Below are 17,891 nucleotides of genomic sequence, written 5' to 3'. Positions count from 1 at the left end.
GTAACTTAAAAATTGGCTGTGCTTTTAAGTGAAATTTGGCAGGCTGTTAGTCTACAATGTGACTAGGATATTTGGACATAACAAAATTGGCCAAGATATGATATTTTAAATGGAACTACTGTTCATGCAATTTCCTAAGTTTTTTTTTTTTTACTATGCATTTGGTATTACAGTTTTATACACACAAATAAATACGTATTATGAGTCCATAATATACAAACGCAAACTATTGTCAAGATGCATTTACAGCGTGTACTGTGATGATTCCTGAGCAAAAAGGCTCTCTCATAATAATGAATGCCCATTATTATAAATAAGCACACAGTAGAAATAACTCATGGCACACAAAAGCACACGCAAACCACTTGGTTTGTTCCAGAGCTCAGACACCAGCGCTACTATTGCCGAGCTCTGCGTTGGAAGAGCAACTGGAGTCCTGCCATGGAAATGAGCAGCATGCTAAGGAGCAGATGTTCCTCTTTGGAGGGGTGAGGGGGGGAAGTCTTCCACCAAAATGTTGGTGGCCCCTTCTGGGTTTACGAGACAACCCAACTGCTGAGATGCTGCCCTGAAACTCTGATGGACCCATCTACTAAAAATCTGGAAGCTGTAGGAGGTGAGCCTACACCAGCACTTAAAAAACATTTTGAAAGTCATATTTAACTACGGGTTTAAACCTATGTCAGGGGCCAGGAGGCTTCTTCCCCCTCACCGAAACTTCACACGCTTCCAGGTTCCCGGAATAATGTGCACGTCAAAAAAATACACTGACCATCTTGCTCGGTAGAGAGAGGGTTTGCGTGTGCCAGGTTCCACACAGACAGACACATGGTATAAAGTCAAATTGGCCATTGCTTTTATTAATTACCAATTGAACCAAACTGAGCAACTTAACCCCAGGCCTGGAAGCTGTGCCAGCTCCACTGTGAGCTACGCCACCGCACAACCTCCCCCAAAACCAATCAAAGCGAGCACGTCTGCCTCGCATCTCGCTCCACCAACACGCACGACACAGCCCCAAACCCTGCAACGCGGCTCCGCAAACAAGAAAAACCTTTTCTGCTCTACTGTGTTCACTCTCGCGCTGTAAAAATTAAAGAAAAATTGCATTCATTTTGCTTGTCCCAGGATTATGAATTAAAAAATGATTTGCCATATGAACAATACAACCATATTTTACGTAGTAGCACGCAAACTGCATCCCAAAATGCATTATGCATTAAAATACATGGCAGGAATCTCAGATGCAAGTTAGAGGCCAGAGTGGTGTAAAACCACCATATAGTGAATAAATGAAAATATTCCAAAGGCCACCTGGGAAGCTGGTAGCAGAGGCAGGTGCAGGAATCGTGTGGTTTCAGGGCTCCAGCTCAGGCCATGGCACAGCATCGAGAGGGTATGAAGAGCTCTGGAGTGGAAATCAGAATCATACGCAAAGCAGAGCACCTGGAGAAGACACGGGAAATGCCCTTGGTTTCAAAGACACGGAAAATAGGGAGCTGAACTACTATAGCACGGTAGCCCAGGAAAAAAAGAGGACATAGAAATGGCTGAAGCAATATAGGAAGTTGGAGAAAAAAAAAAGGAACCTGACCTGTGGCCGAAGACCGAGATTAGCTTTCAGTAATCACAGTCTGATGCTTAGCTTATGCTTCCTAAAAACCAAATCAGTCCAACCTATAGTCCTTAACACGAATTCAAACACCCCTTGGGGACCGCTATTTGGAATAAACCGGAGGGAGCGCACGAGCGGTTTTAAATTAAGAACGCAGATTTGTACTAAAAAATGTGGGTTTGACTTAAGAAAGAAGTTTTGAAGCGGAGCCTAAAATCACCTGCGGACAGAAGCGCTTTTGTCCTGTTCCTTGGAGGGCAGAGGGAAACGGGCAGCGAGGAGCGCTGGCTGCGGCAAGAAGGCGAGCCTTTCGTTCTTCTGCGCTTCCCAGGTCCTACAGGAAACATCCCAAATCCACACAATGTTCCCGAGTGCTACATTTTGCCTATGGATCTCCAAGCAATCTGACAGATGTGTAAATTCACACCGAGCCAAAAACTGCCCCGGGATAATACAGCTGTGCATGCTAAGGAGTGCAAGTTATTCCAGCATTAACTTGTGGACAAAAAAAAAAAAAAAAGTCATTTTAACCCACCTTTTGCTTCCAGGTGTACAGTTGCCTGAGGTCATTTGGGGCTGGTTTCATGCCATTGTGATCAAATCGACCCTTTTTTTGCCCATTAAAAACTCAAATGCAAAGAGGATTGTTTTCTTCTTTTTTTTTTCTTTTTTTTTTTTTTTTCTCTAATAGAGTGAGTGTTTAACAGGCGATGCGAGGATGAGCAGATTTTCTTAAATGCCAAATGTTGATGGATACACAGTGCAGATACACTAGTATCATAGGCTGTAAATGTCACTTAGCCTCAAGAATTCCTCTGTCCAACACTGTTATAACAAGGTGCTTTTAAAATTGCAACAGGATTTACACCAGAGAGGTGTGAATCAAGGATACATTTTTTTACCCAGTGATAGCTCATCAGCTTGTTACAGAAACCTGGCATGGTTTAGGCAAAGCTAGATAGTTACTCAAACCCACAGTGATTTACAGGGGTTGCTCTTAATGCTTTCAAAAGGAGCTATTACTGCATGTCCCAAAAGTAGCTTTGAGCATAATAGTCTAGTTTGTGATACACCGACCAAAGTAGCCAAACAATCCGGAACATATTAATTACAGACAGAAAACAGATTGTTCCTAAAGATACAGTCTTACTCTGTCTTTTCATGGAAAAGCTGTTTCTGAGTAGGTGAAGCACACAATAATTTGCTCTCCAAACCAATCGAAACATACCGTTAATAGGGGCACACCAACATTCACCGGACAAAGTTATTAACCCCACAGTAATCATTGGATAGTCATAATACAGTCATATAATAGCTGAAAGATTACAAATTTGGAGATGCAATGCAGTAAAGAAGGGTTGGAAAGAAAAATAAGTGCTATATTCAATGAATTCTCAGCGGCTATTACTTCAAATCAAAAACTTTGGTTTTCCAGACACCCTACATCAATATATCAAAAGATACTCAGAAAAGAAGTGTCATTTTCAGGCCTTTGGGATAAGGGGAGAAGAAAGAGAGAGAAGAGGAAATATATCCCAGTGGTAAAAGCATCAGATGAGAAATCACCTGTAACCCTCCTTGCTGTGTTACCTTTACTCCATCTGCAAATTGTGTGGGGAGGGAAGGGAGATGGACTGATAACGCTTCCTTGCCCTTGAGGATGTAATTGAGGCTCCACTACATTAATGCTTGTAAATCACTGTTAAATATCCAAGTGACCAAGCAGTTATTGCGTAGGACGAGGGGGCCCGCAGCATAATTTTTCTTTCCCTTCGGTTCCTCTGAAGGTACTTTATTAAAGATCTCTGAATTTGCAAGTCCCCGGGCTTGTGGAGCCAAGAACAAGGTAGTGAGAAACTACTGTTCAGAGTGCTTGTCCTTTACTGACAGCAGATATCTCAGCCATTCCCATATCCAGTGAGTTAACGGTGGCAGAAACAGCTTGAAGATGGGTCCTCCTTGATGGGCAAGATGTTTACAGTGACTACGTACAGCACAGGGTCCTGGGATGCCTTGCTAGCACAGCACCAGTGATCCCGACCGAAATCTAAACACGCTCAAGATGGATGTATCCTAAGGACATCGCGTTTCCTTTCTCTTTACTGTATACTGAGAATTCCTGTTTCTAATCCTTTTCCATACCAATGCTAACCTGGAGACAATGCAGACCAATTTGCTGCTGGCTTTCCGGAGTCAGCCGAAAGGCTGGCTGACTGCGAACGGCACTGGGAAGAGGACTGCAAATGTCCTCATTCACTTCAATATGGGAAGATTGATACTGAAGGGCCAACCGTGCACAGCTTCGTACGGCTGCTCTCCATGCCGAGCCACCTCATGAGTGCTCTTGGGGAACCGGGCGGCACATGCCACGTCGTGGCATTTCACCGGCGTGGTGGCATGTGGCATAAAGCAGCACTGAACGTGCAAGAACACACAAAAAAAAACCATAAAACTAGAATGCTCGTTACTCTCTTAAACGCAAGGTTAAAAGTTGCATTTCCATCGCTTTAACCTACAAAGCACAACATCGCTCATGATGCTTCGTGGGCTTATTCCCATAAAACTTGATGCGGGAGCAGTGAAGGTAGTTCCATTTAATAAGATAATAAATGGTTTTGAATGACCTAAAGTGATGCTCAGGTTACAGCATGAATACTAAATTCCAAGAGGAAAGCCACAGATGGGAGCAAAAATCCCCACAGATTGTCCTCAAATATTCAGAAAGCTCTCTCTTGGGATCCTCAATGTAAACAAACCAAAACTCCACTGTGGCTACTCAATAAGGAATTTAAAAGGCAAAATATTCTCTGATCATAGTTTTATGAATAACTTTCCCTATTGATCACCTGTCTGTATTTAATGCACAAGAATTCCTTCACTGAGATTTTGATTCTACAAAATACTCTGCATTTTAATGTGAATTCATATTTTAAACTGCACTGTGGGCAAATGCCTTGTTGGAGGACTGGGAGTGAATCTCTCCACAGACATTGAGGGTCCCTCATGATTTAGGACTTTTTCTCCCTGAACCCATCTACCTAACCTGGGCAGCCTCTGCTCACTACACCGATGGCAGAGCAGGTCTCCATTCTCTCTCACCTCTGCCTTCTCTTACTGCCTGTTTATCTCCTAAACCATTTAAATCCTTATGTCTGTCCACATGGCCTTCCTGATCCCCCTCGGGCATCTGTCAGCAAACCAATCCAAAATTCCCCTCGTGTTCTCTGCCTTTGCCAGGTTTCCATACCCTACATCAGGGTGAGCAAATTTTAACGGAGGAGATGTGATCTCGAAGCGATTAATATCTTTGGGGGTTACCCAAGAGCAGCTCCCATCCTTGCAACACCCTTCTGCACTTCACCCTTGGGGTGACTGTTGTCCCCCAAGCATTCATGGGTCTCACTCCTTTGCTGTGCTCAGCCAAACTTCTCATCCCTTGTCAGGGTCAAATTCTGTCACCTTTGGGATTTCAATCATTATTCTCTCCAGTGCCAACTCCTTTCAGAGGAAACAAATACATTGTACGAAGGGGAGAATGAAGAAGAACACCCGGCTTTTGATTTTATTGATATATATGAATGTAAACAACTTCAAGGACCTCTGCTTAGTGAAAGTGTTATTTGTCTGCTCTTTTTTATACATATAATTTCAGACTTTGTGAACATTTTGAATCGTTTTTTATCTTCAAGACTAGAAAACTAAAAAGTATAACGCTAGATGACCTGTAAAATTTTCTACAGATGAAGAAAAATGTGCTAATGGACCTCACAGCCTCAGATAACTGACGCAGATTTCTTAAATTAGACAAAGCCTAGTGTTAATGACAATACTTACTGCCTAATCCAAAAACCAAAGTATGTTTCTCCCATGATATGTAATCCATAATAAATGTTTAAACAATCTATGCGATTTCCAAAGTCCAGGAAAACCTCTCAAATGAGTTTCATCTCTAGGCACCTCCTCAACATGGAACAAGATCTTCTGTAAATGATTAACACCAGCCCTCATTCCATTGCACTCATCTTCTGGCAAGCCGCATGCTCCACTTGCTCCGGTGGCACAGGGAAGGCAACCCGTAGGAAATGGGTCTGTTGCAGTTTACAACATCTTTTAGCATGGTAACAGTAAAACCAAGAATAGCTTTTTAAACCAGAGTCACATTTACATATGTATTGATTCTTTTCCCTTTTGTAGGGGTGGTTAATGCAATCTGATGAGCTGCATACCGAATATTTGAACACTATGAAAATCTGCTTTTTAGGATATGTATGTGATAACTTGGATGCCACTAATGTAATTTTAAATGTTTACAGCATGCCAAAACATCTGACAAATTTTGTACCTTATTTCAAGAGGATTTGGCATTTTTCTGTGCTGGTTTCTTCAAACATACATAGCAGATTCACTTACTACTGAAGTGCAGCAACCTCTAGCTCAGCACGTATTAACTCTTTCACAGCACAGGACAATGCACTATTACTTTGCACTGGAAGTGAAAAAAATTGTATCCAATTAAAATTGCATGGAAAATGAATGCAGGCAAAATTTAATTACTCAAATTGGAATTTGTCTAGGACATAAAGGCTAACACCCATACGGTTTTCTAAAAAGGCATAGTCCCTATAATGGCCATATTTAATATTTTATATATGACCTAAGGTTAAATCTGAAAGATCTGCTATAGATCAATTATAAACCACTGACGTATCCTTGAAAAAGAAGAAAACAAGTAGTTTTCTAGTAGCACTGAAGAATGTTACAAAACATCAAAGACCTTGCCCTTCTCTTGATAATATAGAAATCAGGCACTGATGGAAAAAAGCTCTCACGATCACAAAGTAATGAAACAGTAATGAGCATAGCAGTCGTCTTCTCTGCTATCTCATTACAATACATGGTATTGTGGTGTGTTTGCCAACCTTTGAGAGAAAGGGAAAAAAGGCTGACATGTCTACCCAATATCATTTTGGGTAGAAAAAAATTAATTAATGTAAGACTATTTTATTTCTTCTTGAGAATAATAATCTTCCAAAAATTGCATTCTTGATTTAAATGTTCATGGATGTGGTTGTTAGCTTAGCCACATCACCAGAGGTTGACTGTTGCTTAATTGTTAAAGTCGCAACAAATTACCCCAAGAGGAGGTGGTCTAATGTAACTTTATTCATATAATTCCATGATGAAAACCTTTTTTCTCTTCAAGATATGAGCACGAGGCAGATTTTGTTACCTATGTCCTACTCACCTTGAATTGAACGTTATTTTTCAGAGGTCCACTGAATTCAGCATAGAAGAAATCGTGGCACTCGCAGAGAAGTTCACACGAAAGAGTTAATGCACTTGCAGCCACTAGACACAAACACGAATCTTTGCAAGTCCTGCTGTAATGCGGCTCCCCTGATTGCCTCAAAAAGACAAATTTCTGTTACAACACGGAAACATTATAAACTAAATTCACCAGAGTCCCGTTGTGCCTTAGCTAGAGAATATGATTCCTGTATTAAGTGCTTTTAATTTCAGTGCTTGGGAGCTGGTTTAAAACCGTCTGCTAATTTGCGGCGCTGTAACAGTCGCGCTCTCGTTGCTGCAATCAGAGGCAGAACTTCTTTAATGTGCCTCTTCTTATGCCACTTTGCTCAGCAGTAAGCTTGGGCAGCTCTCCACCTGTCCTGGCAAATAAATCAGCTGTGTGAAGTCTCCAACAGGTGAATTTGTCAAGCTTTGATATACTCCTGATACGAGTGAAATCCTCCCGTGACAGGTGATGCTCAACCTGGTTTTACTTCCAGCTCCCCCAACCCGTCTCTCTTACTTTCCAGGTCACCATCATCCTTCTCCATTGCACCAACATGCTCTTAGGACGCTGACCCTCAGGAAACCAAAACTTCAAAATCACTGAGATTTTGCTCTTGCAAAATATGTTTGATGGCACCGCGCTCCTGTCCTGCAGGCTCGCACAGGACCATGCGCTCAGCATCATCCCTGCCACTGGAAGCGTTGCAGAGCACAATGAACGGGTCCACCTTTCTCATCGCCAACTTGCAAAAATAGCAGACGGTTGTCCTAGGTCCCGACCACAATGAAATACTTGAAAAACATCCAATTGACCAAATATTAAAAAACTTCCTGTGGGGAACATCAAAGAAATTTCAAGCGGATGAGGTCCCCTGCTCCTCTGCATCCCATCAGCTAAAAAAAAGTCACAACATTGTTGAAGGTTGCATGACGTAATCTGGCAAAAGGTGGTAAATATTGAAGGCTTGGGAAAAAAAAAAAAAAATCTTTAAGTTCAGTACTCAGTAGTAGATATTTCACCAGAATTTATTACAGCAGGTGGAAGTAGGGTAGATGACAATGACCCGCAAACCATAAACTTGTAGGTATACTTTTTTCCTGTGGAAGTGAATTATTTTCAGGTAGTTTAACATATCTCTGATTGTAATTACTACGCAGACCAAGATCACCCTGAACATTTGACCCGAGTAGTTCCATTTCTTTGTTTAAGAACAGATTTACTTGAGGCTGGTGCAATATGTGAAAGGAACTCGGCTCCACTGCTGGGAACAAAAATGGATTATTAATTAATTTTTTTTTTTTAAATTACTATTGTATCAGAATCTTAAAGTGAGGCATTTTTCTGTGTCAGGAAATGCTTTTTAAAAATGCATCTTCAAAATAAAAAAAAAAGAGAAAGAAAAAGAAATCATTCTTCTTCAAATTGAAACCAGCATAAAATATTACCCCAAAAGACCTGGGCTGATTTCTTTATAAATGAGCACAACATTAGAACCATGGCAAAGGCAAATTGGCCTACAAGAAAACTGACAGCTTTATAGCCCCTGCCTCTGATTGAAATGTTGGGAAATCTCTTGGCAATTCTCCCAGACATCCAGGTAGAACAGTGAGTTCACTGATTATGTTAACTAAAACAATCTGCCTTTGCACAAACGCACCTCGAGCCCAGCCAAGTGTGAAGGCTTATCAACATGCCAGACCAAAAAAAAAGACCTATTTACCTGCGGAGAACGGCTAAACGATGGGGCTCTGCAAAACAACTCAGGGACATCAGTGTGCAGGGCTTTTTTTTATTATTATTTTTAATATATAGCTTAAATGAAGGCAATGAGCCCTTGGCGGGACCGCGTGGGTGTTAAACAAGAGCACAATTCCAACTGATGTGTTTAAATGCCGGTAGTAATCATTAATAACAAGAAACACCAACCTAAGAAGCGTGGTATTAAAATACATACAGACAGGGAGAATAAACTTATTTCTGGGAGAAAGAGGCTCAACGTAGTCCTCATTTGTTATCTTTTCAGCTGGCTGCGGCATGGAGGAAGCGCTGCCAGGACACGGGCGTCCCGCTCACGGGGCGAAGAAGGGAATTGTTTATGTTTTCTAAGGGGGGGAAAAAATGAGAGCCATAATAAACCTAAACAATAAAGATTACAAAAAGAAACAACGCTGTTAAGTGGCAATCTTTTGAGGTGAATGCATAGCTGAATGTTATTTTAAACAGCACATAACCCAGGGAATTATGATGTTGTTTACACAGGCCTGTCTTTTGGAATCTGTATATGTTTAGAGTTTGGTTTGTTACATGTCTTGGTTAAGCTCTCCAATATGTCTGTCTGTCTTCTGAAAAAGAACTCGATGCTGCTCTAAAAGTTAGCTCCAGCAAGTTAAAAACACGGAGAAAGTACCTTAAGTAATGTCCCTTTCCCCAGAGATGCCCTTGGTAGCAGTCAGTAATGCAATCAGATATCTAGGGTTAGTTCGATTGCCTGCCAAAACATCACTCATGTCTATTAAAGCATCCTGAAAAACACCATTACATCAATTCCAGCAACGGCATAATTATTCTTCTTTCTGGAATGTCTTCTGATGTGACTCACCCTGCCGGCGTGGGATTTCACTGGAAAACGGCTGTAGGAATGTCCCAGCGGCTGCAGGGTGGGGGCCGGCAGCGAGATGCTCTCACCCCACAATTCGGAGGATGCCCAGGACGGTGGCTGGATGCACCACGCGGTGACACCCCGCCGACGGCTTAGACACAAGCCCCTTTCCCAAAGACATGGAACCCCAACATGCGTCTTCTGCGCTTATATACTGAATTTTGGGAAAGCACATTTTTGCAATGGCAAACCAAGGCAAAGCACCAACAAGTATATCTTTGCTGAATAACTTGGGTTTCTCCTTAAAAATGCAGGTGGCAAGCTTCTAGGAAGCACAAGACATAGTTACAGTAGCTTATGTATTAATGAGCATGTTTGTGCACTGTAAGTCATTCAGACTGCAGTTACCTTAGGATTTTCACGTAGGCAACGCAAACCGCACCTCCTTAGTCCACGGTAATGTGACTGCCACTGGGATTGTGGTTTGTGCATCTTTAGGAACAGAAGGATTATTATGGTCCTATATTTCGAGAGTTAACAAAAATATATAGAAAATCTGTGTGAGAAATTCTGGTTTTGATTACACTAGTGTAAATCCCAGTCTCTTTGATGTCAATGGATCGTCTAGCTCAACACTCACAGAACAGAGGAGAATTTGGCCCTCTGCCTCCTCCTTTAATCTTTCTAACAGAAAAGTTTAACTTGATGAAATTCGGTTTCATTGCAGGAATAATACTGGCTAGAATAATGCAGTATTACTTTTTCATTTAAGAAGAATAAAGAGCATTTGACATTATCACTAAATAGGCAACTAGATCAAAAGTCATCTTTAAAAGAGCTACATGTAGATGATTTTTACCAGGAATGCAGAAAAGGACAAGTGCCATTGCTAAAAAAAAAATTCTTTTTTTTTTTTTTGTTGTTTAGTATGAACATCCAAACTGTTCCTATCCAGCTCCGTGAAGCTGTGGCAACACTAACAGACTTGTGATGAAGACCTGGCCTCATTGAAATCAGTCAAATTCCCAGCAACTTCAAAATTTGTGTCTTTCAAGCTATGTTCTGCTTGCTAAACATCAGAGTCCACACCAACGAAAAAACAAACCATTTACTCAGCTATCAGATAGATCCTAATGTCACAATCAAAATGACAGTATGGGAAAGGCTCTTGAAACAGACCCTTCAAGCATCCTCACACAAGGAAAAAATTATAAATGAAATGCTGAATAGTCATTTTCATTGCTGTCCTAGACATGAGGACAAATGTGACATTCCTCTCCATCTGCTGTGGGCGTGCCTGTTTGCTGCTGGTTATTAGAAAAAAGCGCTTCTAAAATTTCACTCCTACCTTCAAGGAAGATTTGTTAACAAATTAAGAAGAGAATTCTGGGGAAAAAAGTGCTCTTTCACTGCAAGATTAGTATTAACAGGGTATCTTCATTAGGAAAGTAGTCAAGCTGGAATGTCACCAGTTTGCATGCGAGGGTACTGTGCCATGTCACAGAGAGTAAATAAACATGACCTGGAGGACCCCTCTGCAACCAGAGAAGATGCTATTAAGAGTTCATATTTTGGGGGTCTTAACATATGGAGAGTACCATCAGTCTGAATATCTATGCCGGCCTGAAAGCTGTATCTCAGAGAGGCACAAAGAGCTATGTTAGAGGATTTGGAGAAGGAAGTTGACAAGGGTGGTGATGGGAAAAATACATCTTCCACTGGAAGCCTGAAGTAACTCCTTCTGCATCTTCCCATATTCGTTTTGTCACTCCTGCCCTCCCCAAAAGCTTTTTGCCAGGGTCAGAGCTATGAGGCCAAACCCTTAACCCTGTCCCATCCACAGGGAACAAACTTTCCCCATGAAACAGCTGGTTGAACAAAACCTCGTCCCCCCAAATTTCACTCATCATCCCCCAATGAGGAGAAAGGTCGTGACCAGGCCGTCAGCAGGTCCAGGCTTGGCCTGTTCGTTACAAAAAAGCCATAGGAGAAGTGAATGTGATTAGACCCATTTTATCAATGAAAAAATGGAGGCAGAGAAGCATGAAGTTTTCATACTTTTCAGCAGGATATCTTCATGCATTTGGCATTTATCACAATTTAATCTATTTTATGTTTTCTTGATTGTTTATTGTAAAATGGGAGACATACTTTGAACAAAGCTAGGGCAGGACATGAGTCAATATCCAGCAGCAACAAATATTTAGAGGCAACAGATTTGTAATAATTAGATGGAGACAAGAGATGATGAATTTGTAAATCTGAAAGTCTTTACAAACTCTGAAAATCTCAGATGATCGTTTAATCCATCAACTATCTTCTTAAGAAATACAATCACGGAAACTCCTGCCAAAAATCCTTACTGTAATCCTACCTTTATCTCATCCACAAATATACGTTTTCTATATAAAGACACGATCCCTCTTAAAAGGTCAGCATTTATAGTTGGCTACCAAACACACCAATATGCCTACACACCCATTCAAGCTCTTTACCATATCTATTTTATAACCTACAGACACTTCTATAGCAAACAGGGGAAAACATCCGATTTCTACACGGCAGACATATGTTTCTTCACATAGCAACTTCCACTTCTGTTTCTCACAGGTTACACACAGCTGAGATCCCCTTTTAGCTGAACGTCTACTGAACTTATTAAAGATGAAGTGAACAGGCATTTCCTCATAGTACTACCTCACACACGGGACAGCTTAATGGCTTTGCAATTAATATATGCATAAGTACAACCTGCATTAGTGGTGGTAAAAGGCAAGCTGGCTACTTGATTACACATGATTAAACAATACCAAGGTTCTTGTGTTCGGTGCAAGCATACGATATACCTGTTCAAAGGTAGTACAAGGTATGAGCTTATCCATAGCTTCATCTAAACACATGGCTGAGCTTACCCTGACATGATTCTCTTTTTTTTCGACCTGTGGAAAGCACCTGGTCTCATCTCTCCTGGTGATGATCAGCTATTTTAAAATGATGCCGCACCAAATCACACTAACAACAACAGAAAGCCTGGCCCAGAAGCTATCTGAAAATAAAAACAACAAAAAATAAAAATGTGAAAAAAAAAAGAGGATATCTTATCTGAACACATTACAGAGAACTGCTGCACGATGGCAATGGGGCCCCAGAAAGGGAAATCTGAGGCACTATTGCTTTACAGAAATCAAGGATAGATATCCTTACATTAGAGGAATGAATATAGGTTAAAAAATCCTGAGGAGGCTTGGGGAGCCGAAGTAGGGTTTTTTTAAGCAGAGCCTTCATATAAATTCTAACTCTGCAGTTAAATGGAAATGCTTAAGCCTGTAAAACTAGGCGATGAGGAAAGGGGGTAACCCATATATATGAAACTAGCAGATACAGAACCATTTTATACAGTTCAGTAGGCAGGCTAACATGAACTTAATAGTGACAATTGTTTTAAATTGATTCAAATAACAAATACACATTTCAGAGATTATGAAGTTTTGCACTGCATTTTTCTTTTTATCTTTCAAAGAAAACAATGCTAATAGTTTCCTTTTTCCTACGCTCAATGACTATTTACTACTTTCTTGATGTGGACTTTCAAAATACAAAGAAGGTTTGGCAAGTTTTCAAAGTCTTTCTTCAAAGTCAGCTCTTAAGTACTTTTTATAAAAACATGAAGAATACTTCTTACTACGGAGAATTGATAATGTACTGCTTTCGTTATTTGTATATGAAATGCTGTCAGATAAATGCACATGGATTCATTTGTTTGGACCTTCTCTGTTAACCTTCTGTATGAAATTGATTTCAATTGATCACAAGAGTCAGGAACGTAACAATTGCTTTCAACCAAAAGCAGCTCCAGACATTATAGACCCAAGTTTCAAAGAAAAAAAGTTACTGTACTTGCAAGTTTAGAGTCAAACTTGGCAGTTCTTCCAAACAGAGTGGTCAGAAGAAGAAAAATAAAAACAAACATCCTTCCCAGATTTCTTTTTTTCTTCAATTGCCATACCAAATAATGGTACAAGTATGTCACAACCCTTTCAGAAAGTTATTCATGAAGACACAAGCAAAGCGTCTTAAATACTTTGTTGCTAGATAGCTGACATTTGTATAGTGTTTTGAGAATTTAAGGAACTTTAGGAAGTTGTCAGCTCTTTTCTGCTGCACAGAGCTAAACTTAAAAACGGACGTGAATCAAAGCAACCTACTCCATGCAACAAACCAAAGCGGTCGGACCGTTTGTAGCCGATCACATAGATCTGTTTCTTTCAGTGGTGAACTGAACTGGGGGCCAAATTTGGAGGTGATTTGTAAGGTGGCGCAAATTAAATTGTGTAAGTAGGTGTAAGTAAATGTGAGTAAGTACGAGAGCCCGGGCTGGAGGTGTTTGCATGCCAAGGGGCCTGAGAGAGGTACCAACCAAGCCGGGAAGGAGGGAGAGGAGCAACCCTTAGGGCTATGGCTGTGTCTTCTCCCAGATCTCGCTGCGCTAGCTGAAAGGGTAGCACCCATCCTCCGCACCCCTTGCTCACCATCCTGCAAGGCCAGCAGACGAGGGTGCCTGTGAACATCCCCTAGCCCAACTCCGAAATACCCGGTTGGGTTAGCTCAAACGCTCTCCATCAGCAGGGTAACAGAGCTCAGGTTGCTTTGGTGGAAGTGGATAACGAGCATCTACACCACCTCTTCCCCCCCACAGCCCTGTGGGCAGCGGCGACAGGCAGGACCATTTTGAGCTAGCGCACTAGGTTTCCAAAGGAGCATGTCTATGCTTTTACCCCAGTTGTGGGTCTTCCCCTGATTATCTCCAGAAATTACATTGTGGCCTTCATTTCTCTCCTTATCCCTAACGCCCCTGCTCCTCCAATTTCCTGTCTCCGGTGCTGACACCTCTTTGTTCATCTCCCATCTTTTCTCTGTCTTGTCTATTTAGACCGTAAATTGTTTGATAAAGGGACCATGACTTAATAGGTGTTTGCACTACATCTGGCACCATTTGGTCTTAATCTCAGCTGGGACATGAAGTCTCTACTATTAAGCGAATAATTAATAATGATTAGGTCCTAAAGCAGCAACGTGAAACTCCACTAACCTTACCCACTGCTCCTATCACTCTTCTATTTCTTCTAATGCCTGCTGGCTTCAGCAGGGATTACTCCCGAGCCATGTCGACCGAGGGGCAGCAGGCACTGCAGTTGGGTACCCCGCTGGATACTTTCTTTCCTTTTTGGAAAAAGGAAAGTTAAACTGGAAATTATGCTAAATGCAAGTACAAGGCCTTACAAAAACTTATAATGTATTCTTGTGACGGGGCTATGCTATGCATAATATAAACAGCTGTATGTAAGGGAGATCACTGCTCTGTTTCAGGAAGTAATAGCTAAAGAAGCATTTATTTCTGACAATTAATGGACATAAAAGCCTATGTATTATCTAAAGAGGAGAAGATTAAAGGAGGGAAGTAGCTTACACTATTGGATTGGCTGCACCAAAACAAATAACCTCACAACTTCATTTTGTACAGAGCCTTCCATAAAGTCTGGATAATAAAATGCTTTACAGCGAGCAAAGAGGGAGGGAGGAAGCAGAAAGCAGAACAGATATGTTTTGAGCCGAGATTGGATCCGAAGCGGCGAAGCCGTGCCAAGCAGCAGGAGCTGCAGAGGAGAAGCTCTCACCCCAGCGGCAGCAGGAGCCTGGGACAAGCCAGGCAGCGGGCTGGGCTTAGGCTGAGCAGTGAAAAAAAAAAAAAAAAAAAAAAAAAAGAGGGGGAATAAAAAGTCGAGGAGCCAAATTTTCCTCCTGATTCCACCAACGCAACCCCACTGACATCAATGGGTGTAACTGAGAACAGAGCCAACCCGAGGCAGCCCAACAGACACACAGGGAGAGTTTGAAAACAAACAGGACGCTCCTGGTGGGTGAAGGAAGAGGGATGGAGAGCTTGCAGGGGAGATCCCGGCTGCCCCTCTCCGTGAGAGACCCCATCCCAGACCTGCAAGGCAGCAGCTCGCTGCATCGAAAGGTTTTGCTCGGGAGGCCCCAGGATCTCCCCAGAGCCGTGGCTCATGGCTTAGGGCAAGGGCTGTGCAGGGTAAAGCTCCTGGTCCCCATAGACCGGGGTGTCAGAGCCCGGGAGGCAGCGGGCGGATGCTGGACAGAGGGCTGGTCCCTAAAGCTTCGCTGATTTTTTGCAGGAAAAGGCACATTTCTAACGGGCTGATCAGCCTACTTCTTAGCGCAGGGAAAAAAACAAATCTTAGGGAGCCTACTGCAAGAGGAGATGTTTATCCGCCAAATGACAGGACCCCCCGTGATTATTTCTGGATCCTGTTGTAGCACGTAAAAAGACCAGATTCGATAAAAAAATTATTTCCAGCTTCCCCAGCAGAGAGATCTGTGCAAGACTTAAAATAAAACTCGATTTCTCCAGGCTTGCGCAGTCTTGTGCTGAGTTCGGCGGCGTGAGAAGCAGACACGTTTTTATAGAATCTCACCCTAGATTACTTTCAAAAGTAGTTTTTTCACAACATATTTGTTTGGAAGATTTTGCTGTCTCTTCCTCTTTTTCTATTTTCAGACAGCTTTGCTTAGTGGAAATAGATAAATAAATGCAGATCGTTTTACTGTTACTCAACATTTAAAAATTGATCTACTAAAAAAGAAATAAAATTTTCTGGAGCTTGTGGGACACACACACATACTCCTTAGTTCTCTAACCCTTCCTAGAAAAAAAATGTCCAAATAGTCATTTTGAAAAGTTGCTGGGAGTACACAGACAGCTGTTCCTCATACATACTGCAAATGTTTCTTTTAAATTCCTACGGACGCAAGAGTTTGATACCAAGCCAGTACCTCTAGAAATGGAGAAAACTAAACACACCCCATACTGATGCTTTTACTGTCCCAACAAACTTTCTCCCACAACTAAAATGTTAAAACTTTTACCCCACATCCCACATTGTGAGATTAGTCCAATAACTAATGCTCTGTCCAAGTAAAATACATTTTGTCATTGCTTGAAAATGTTACCTTTCACAGAAGTATAGTATTTCTGACCAGCAGGGAACATATGTCAACATTATCTATTATTACACAATGTCAGGACCAGAAAGGGAAGGTGGGTGGTGGATGTTAATAACAACTTAAGCGATTTTCTAAAAGAGGCATTTGAGAAGTACAAAGCCAGAAGTTTTAAATGTTTTGTCTGATTGTAGCTGTGTCAGCAACCTGCCCCCACCACTAGCACAAACCTAATTCTGCCTGTGACCCAGTGCCTAGTTCTCTTTTCAATTTGAGCCAACACATTGCTAAACTGGAAAGTTTGAAAAATACCTTAGAAAACTTCTCCACCAAAAGGAAAGAGAAAAAAGAAAAGAAAAACTTATGATCAGCCCTGGTGAAAGTGTTAAGGCTGCGATCTTAAGGCAGAGATTTTTCACTTCGATTTCCTTTAACACTGTGTTAAACTGCTTTTTGTGCACTGCTAACCATAACTATCTCTGTCTGCAGAGTGTCTTCAAAATAAAGGATTTTTTCTCGATGGTGGAAAAGCACAGCCCCACGTGGCAGAAAGGCTATCACAGAAATCATCTTGCTGTTCTAGCCGAGGAATTGGGAAACTGGGGTTCGCCCCACACCCTGCCACAGATTTCTCGGGTGCCCCTAGTCATGTCACTTTGCTCCCCTGCAGCTCAATTCCCGGGGTGCAGCCCCGCCGCTCGCAGCCGGCCACGCTTCCCACCTCTCCCAGGTTTTGTGGGATGCGTATGCCAGAGACCATGACACAGCTACAACAGAAGGGCTTTCCAAATACCTGAGATAAACAGAGAGCCAACTGCGGTGTTTACTTACCGCACGCATGAGAGATTTCACTTCGATAGGCAAACATAAACTGCTGCAGCAGCCCGCTTGGGTCCTGGGAATCGCTCGGAGGCAGCTTCAGGATGCTGAGTGATGGACCCTTTGGGTGCTCCACGGAACGTGTTCAACACCCCTTTGCACAACCCAGGATTTGGGGTGATAAGGGTAGTTTTAAGGTGACCAGACAAACATTTTTGGCATGGTTTTGCCTATAAAACCCTCACTGTAGGAAAGTTTGGGAGACTCCCATTTCCCACCAGAAAGCCTGCAAACAGAAATGGAACAGGCGAATGCTTGTGCTATATAAATCAAAGGGAGATGAACGGTGATGCCATTATTCAGTCACGTTTCCAGTAGTAATTCTGTCGCTGGAAATGCTGAAATTAGTGTCTCCAGCATCTCTTTTCCAGAGTCTGGTGCTAAATCAGAGAATAAATCTGGAGAAGGTCTACGGTGCTTACCCTTGGGGGAAGCCAAGCTCCCATCGCCCATGCAGGGACGGCTCCCCGCAGCCGGACGGC

At 42.0% G+C, this 17,891-nt stretch overlaps 1 long non-coding RNA gene across 3 annotated transcripts; it reads right to left on the bottom strand.

Annotated features, from left to right (window-relative positions):
• Window positions 1-382: 382 nt before the first annotated feature.
• LOC121233387 lies at window positions 383-17,888 on the bottom strand. Of its 3 annotated transcripts, XR_005932699.1 has the most exons (6): window positions 17,832-17,888; window positions 17,362-17,635; window positions 14,600-14,730; window positions 6,861-7,874; window positions 1,836-1,949; window positions 383-1,446 (listed from the first exon to the last, which is right to left on the bottom strand). It is a non-coding gene; the product is annotated as an uncharacterized LOC121233387 (long non-coding RNA). The 3 variants fall into 3 exon arrangements; XR_005932697.1 differs by lacking the exon at window positions 14,600-14,730 and having other exon boundaries at window positions 6,861-8,169; XR_005932698.1 differs by lacking the exon at window positions 14,600-14,730.
• Window positions 17,889-17,891: the final 3 nt, after the last annotated feature.

Source organism: Aquila chrysaetos, chromosome 6 (assembly GCF_900496995.4).
Source record: "Aquila chrysaetos chrysaetos chromosome 6, bAquChr1.4, whole genome shotgun sequence".
Classification (NCBI taxonomy): Eukaryota; Metazoa; Chordata; class Aves; order Accipitriformes; family Accipitridae; genus Aquila; species Aquila chrysaetos.
This window is presented reverse-complemented; position numbering and strand designations above follow the sequence as displayed.